The sequence below is a fragment of the Crocodylus siamensis genome, chromosome 4 (genome assembly GCF_052110815.1).
Source record: "Crocodylus siamensis isolate JL-2025a chromosome 4, ASM5211081v1, whole genome shotgun sequence".
NCBI classification, from domain to species: domain Eukaryota; kingdom Metazoa; phylum Chordata; order Crocodylia; family Crocodylidae; genus Crocodylus; species Crocodylus siamensis.
Window position 1 is genome coordinate 153736174 of NC_143398.1, and position 6004 is coordinate 153742177.

Consider the following 6004-nt stretch of genomic DNA (forward strand, 5'->3'; position numbering starts at 1 on the left):
TGGTCATAGAAGGAAATGAGATTGGTCAGGCAAAACCTACCTGCAACAAACCCATGCTGGCTATTCCTCAGGATGTTGCCATCAGCCAGTTTGTCACGAATGGTTTCTTTGATAATTTTTTCCAAGATCTTCCCTGGAATAGAGGTCAGTCTGATCGACCTGTAGTTCCCCGGATCTACTTTCCTCCCTTTCTTAAAGATAGGCACCACATTGGCTTTCTTCCAATCTTTGGGCACTTTGCCTGAGCGCCACAAGTTCTCAAAGATCTGTGCCAGTGGCAGAGCTATGATGTGTTATAACAGATGAATAGCTTTTTCATAGTAAGTGACATCTCAGATAAGTTTCTCACAGATGAGAAGTAATGCTCAGTTTCTTGGGCCCTGGTCTGCTGGTTCTGATCTTCATTGAAAATTAAAAAAGTTATCATCTGCTTCACCATCATTATTTGTTCCCACTCTTAACTGTGATCAATGTCTCTGCCTGCTTTTGCTTGTTCCCTTTCCTGCAGCCAACTTGCTGCCCTGTTGACTTCTGCAGATGCACAGAAAATGCAGCATAAACTAAGGAACTCTGGGACTTGTAGTTCTTAAGAGACCATATTTCATAAGAAGGCACATTACTCTGTCTCTTAAACAAGAAGTCCTAGAGTTTCAATAAAGAAATATCATTCCATGTAAGTCCTAAAGAGTGGCTATGTCAGGAAAAACTCTGGGAAAGCCAGGTTTCATTTCTTTTAGCTTATACTTTAAAAAAAGTTAAAGTTAACCTTTTTATTTAACAAGTTAGAGTTAAAAGTTGACAGCTGAATAATTGAACTAGTTAAAGTTAAAAGTTAGCCATTTCTTTAACTTTTTAACTAGTTATTAACTACTTAATTCCCATAACTCCAATAAAGAATGAAGACCATTTTTAAAAAATTATAAAAAAAGAAATTCTCACCTAATCATAGGACTCTTAGAGCCGGGAATTTTACCGCACCACCCCCACTCCTCCCCACACACACATACACACACACACATATTTTACAATAGTTGCAGTAAAATTATACTAAATGACACAGACTTGAAATGAGATATACAGACACATCTTCATGCAGGACAAAAAATATTGCCTTTAGTCCCAGCTTCAGGAGTATTTATCTTTAAATCATTTTCAACAAGAAACATGAGGCAAGGGAGCAGGGACAGCAAACGTGTGTGCATCTTTCTATAAATTAGGTCTGGAAAACATGATGTATGGGGAAAGCTTGGAAGAACTGGGATTATTTAGTCTGGAGAAGAGAAGACCAAAAGGGCTTTTGACAATGGTCTTCAAACACACACACAAAAAAAGGTCGTTATAAAAAGGATGGTGATAGATTATTCTGTGTGTCTACAAGGGAAAGAGCAAAAAGAATGGGTGTAAGCTAGGGAGAATTAGGTTGAATTTTAGAAATAATTTTCTAACAGAGTGGTCAAGCAGTGGCACCGATTGAGTTGTGGCATCTCCATCTCTAGAAGTTTTTAAGAGGAGGTTAGACAAATATTTGCCTGGGATGGCTTAGGCTGCCTTCAGAAAGGGGTTGGACAAGATGACCTCCTGCGGTCCCTCCCAGCCCTCTTCCTCTATGCTTCTGAATGAGTGAAATCCCCCCAAAATGAGGGACAGTTGACAGGCATAACGCTGGAAATATCTCTGTTGAATGTGGTGACCCCTGGTTGGCTCCATTAGACAACACTCCCATTTCTAGTCCTAAAGGGTCCAGAGATACTAGAGCTAGAGCTAAAACCTGTCACTCATTCAATACTGGCTGTGGAGTATCCCTCTCCTTTCTGGGATAGGAACCCACATTCAGCGGGAAAGCTGCAAACAGCTTGTAGTGGTTTGGTTTGGTGACTGCAGCAGCCTGAATGCTGCACTCGGCATGGGGCATGGACCTATTGCATAGCAGCATCTATCCAGGTCAGGGTCCTGTCTCTGACAGTGGTCACAAGTGATATCTGGGCACATGTGATGACCATGCTGCACAGTGCCCTGTACCCTTTACATTTCCAAGGGATTGCAAGATGTAACTGTCATTTCAGTAGGCTGAGTTTGGACAGCATGATATGCAGGAAACACCTACACACCATGCTCAGGCACAAACATGCCCCTTTGGTGGCATGCAGCTGGGGTGGTAGAAGCACCTGCTGTTCATACTGAAAGATGGTGTCTCATTGTTTCCTTGTGCTCTGTCTGTCTGTCTAGCCATACTTACCTGCTGACTCATCAGGTTGTTAAGACTATCTCCACTGCAGGGAAAGGTGTGATTGTAGCTTGTGCAGGGGTGCTGGTGTTAGCATTTAACTGGTTAGATTGGAGTGGGCAATAATTTGGGCCTGTGGACCACATAGGGAGTTCTAATGAGCTGTTGCAGGAAGGGTCAGCACCCCCCTTCCCTGTGCAACACCTCACCAACACTGCCTATGTGGGATGGGGTCCTGGGGGTGGGCAGGTGGGAAGCAGTGTTTGAAGCTGGACAGGTGATCTGCTCCCTGCATGCCCCTGCCCTGTGTGGGGAGGGGTGGCGGGGTGCTTGGGCACTGGATCCCAGGAGCTGGCTGGGGGTGAGGGGAGAAAGGGAGGAGCGGGGGCCATGCAGCAGAGCTCCCCTGAGCAGTGTGGTCTGCAGCTGCCCTTACAGTGCTCCGCATGGGCCCAAGCCCTGCCCTCTCCTGCCCATGCTCTTGCCTGCACTTGCTGGCCCAGCCCCAGCCCCAGCCAGTATGCACAACTTACCAATGGGGCTGCTCCCAGTGCAGCAGCTCCCCTTACCTCTGGCAACGGCTCCTTCTCCTGCCTCTGCTTCTGCCCCAGCCGCTCCAGATCTCGCCTCCCCTGGACTGGATATGGCCTGCAGGCTGTATTTTGCCCACCCCTGGGTCAGACTGATTACCAGCAGCAGGGAAGACCTAGCATTACAGCCTGAGTACATACACAGGATCCATAGCTGACTCATACGTGTGGCTACCATATCTGATTTGCTACCAGTACATGCACAAGCTAGGCTAAAACTAGCTGAGTTATGGTTACGTGGGCTGCAAGCAGGTTTCCCAACCACCAGACATAGCCTTAGACTGTAGACCCTTTGGGGAAGGGACTTCATTAACTGCTGTACAGTGCCTAGCACAATGGGGTTCTGTTTGAGAACTGGGGCTGCTAGGCACAACCACAGTACAAACAGAGCACTACCAGGTGCTGTTCACAAGTACCAGTAGATCTCAAAGAGCATTTGACAGGAAATCAGTACCACTGTCACCATTAATTAGATGTGGAAACTGAGGCATGGGTTGGGGAAATGACTTACTCAAAGTCACCCAACACACTTGTGGAAGAGTCAGGAACTTCATTCAGATTTCCAGTATCCCACTTCAGTGGTCTCTGCCCAGGGCCTCTAATAACAATGAGCATTTTTTCTCTTTCTCTCAGCCCTTACTTTTTGGGTTTTTTGCATTTCCATTGCACCATTGTTGTCAATGTACTAACAAACAAGAAATGTAGATTGTTTGGAGCAGTCTCCTAGGAACAGGAGTGGGGAACTGAAAGTAGGTGAAGGGAGTCAAAGGGGCACAATAAATGCATGTTATGGCCAGGTGCTCCAAACTCTTTCTGACATATCCATGCTATAAATCAGAGCAGTCAACATATAACAATATTTTTTTGATGTAAAGTGTAACCACATTGGTAAGGCACCAGCACCTGGGGCACATTATGCTTTAACCCTTAACTCTGTCTCCCCTCATTTTAAATGGTCAAGTGACTACTTTATTTTTCAAAGGATTTTTGAGTGTCACATTTAAGAGAAGGAATTGGTGTGGCAGCACAAAGTGTTCAAAAATTGCAAGCCAGGAATCCCAACTGGCTTAAATATTGTGGAGGGGGGAAGTTAATACCATTTTTTTCCTTTGCCCTCAGGTACCCCCTCAGGTAGTCATAGTTTCAAGCTTTTCTTCACAGCCAAGAGGTATAGAGGCTTTCTTTTTCAGAAGAAGAAAGCTGAGAGTCTTATTAAATGATCTGAGTCCAGGACCTGGAGCTTTATAGACATCCTAAGAGCTGTCTGTGCTAAGTCAGTGCTGGGGCCAGCCCTTTCCATTGTGGCTGCTAATGAGTAAACTGGTCCTAAACAGGTGCTTCCTGAGCTGCATTTCAGGCCCACACAATTCACGGTCTGGCTCTCTCCTGTACTTCCCGTGTCTCATTAGCAGTAGTTTCAACACCAGTGGGCACATCTACATGAAATGTTTATTGCAGAGCTGCCTAATTACCTCTGCCATAAACATCTCAGCATCTATACTTGTGGCCCTGTTATGTCACAGTAAAATAAATATAAACTCCATCCCAGGTTAGTGCTTGTAAATACAAGTACTATCCTGCAGCAGAGTTTTTTAGTGCATAGTGTAGACGCTGACAGAGTTGGTTGTGGCACAAGGGTGCTTCAGTGTGGGGGCTGTCTGCCAGCTAGCCCCATACTGGAGCACCCTTGTGCCCCAGCCAGCCCCTCCACAGCACGCTGAACCAGGGCAGAGCAGCTCCGGGATGGCAGCAATCAGGGCTGCTCCAATTCAACTCAATGTGCTGTGGTCCTGGGCTCATGTTCAAACACGGTGCCCCGGAGCAATAAACCCTGGTGCATATTACGCCAGAGTTTATCGCTTCACATTAATTGCACATGTAGATGTGCCAAGTTTGGAGCGCATTGATACAAAACGGGGCAGTGTTAATCCTCCAATTCACCAACTATCCAAGAGAGGGCTCTCTAGCCCCTGCAGCACAGGCACCCTCTGGGCCCTGAGTATCACAGTCAAAAGGGGAAAGGTGCAGCTGGAGAGGAGCCTGTGTCAAATCATGTTCCTAAGTGGTAGTTGCTTTTTCCTCCTCTCAGACTATGGGACCATATATAGAGACTCACAAGTTTCAAAGGATTTACTCAGCTCCATCTTTCTTCTGCCACCACTCCTGACACTGGGCAGGTCAGAAGAGGTGTGGGCTGAACTTGTGACCTTTCAGTTATGTCTCGAGCACCTACTGTCTGTGCTGTTTCCCTATTGCACTCAGACCAGCCTGTTTCTGTGGTCCAGCCACCACCAAAACAGACCAGAGCTCCAGAGCGAGTGGGTGAGCTACACAGCACACATCCAAGTTCTAAGCTAAATGCCAATTGCTGCTTCCAGTTATCAGAAGAGACTCCTACTGTTGGTACCCAAGTTCAAGCTCTGGATGAGGTTTAACTTGATTCTTTGGCTTTAGTTGGAAGGAAAACTAGGCTGAGCCCTGTTCCCAGCATAACATTAACATGAGGCCAGTGCAAGCAATGCAGAATTCCCAGGAGCCTATACAAAGTAAGCAGAAGTGCCCACTATCCTAGATGACCCACTGTCTTAGATGACCCACTGGAAACAGTGTTAGGGATTGAGACACCGCTCTCTCTAATGCTGCTCTGGATCAAGATTAATCTTGTGGACTGTGAAGGAGGAGCTAGACCACTGGAGTCTGAGAATGATGGGAATGACCCCTCCTTTGCGCCGTATGGCTAAGTAAACACTGGAAAGTTTTGCCATCAGGACTTTTGTCAGCTTGCAGCTGCCAACGCTGCTGTCAGTGGAATATGACTGTGCTGGCATTTTGCCACAGTCTGTGTGTTAGTGGGGAGCTTGAGTTGTTCAGTGTGATGGTTTGATGAAGGAGACAGAGAGGTGGGGCTTTGCTATTCCACGCCATATTTGTGCAGACAAATGCAAACCTATGGTATCAAAAGGCAACACAGTGTGTCAACACAGCTTTGTGGTGTTGGGCAGACCTGAGCAACACTAGTTCAGATGCACTTATGTCTTCTTGCCCCTTGCACCTCAGCCTGACCTGGTGGGTTGGGAAGGAGGTTCCTCTTGGAGAGCCACTGCCTGCAGTGGAGACTGTGCCATATTCAAAACCAGGCCACAGGGGAAGTACCACTAGAGCCAGATTTACATTAACAGGAAAGGCCTAC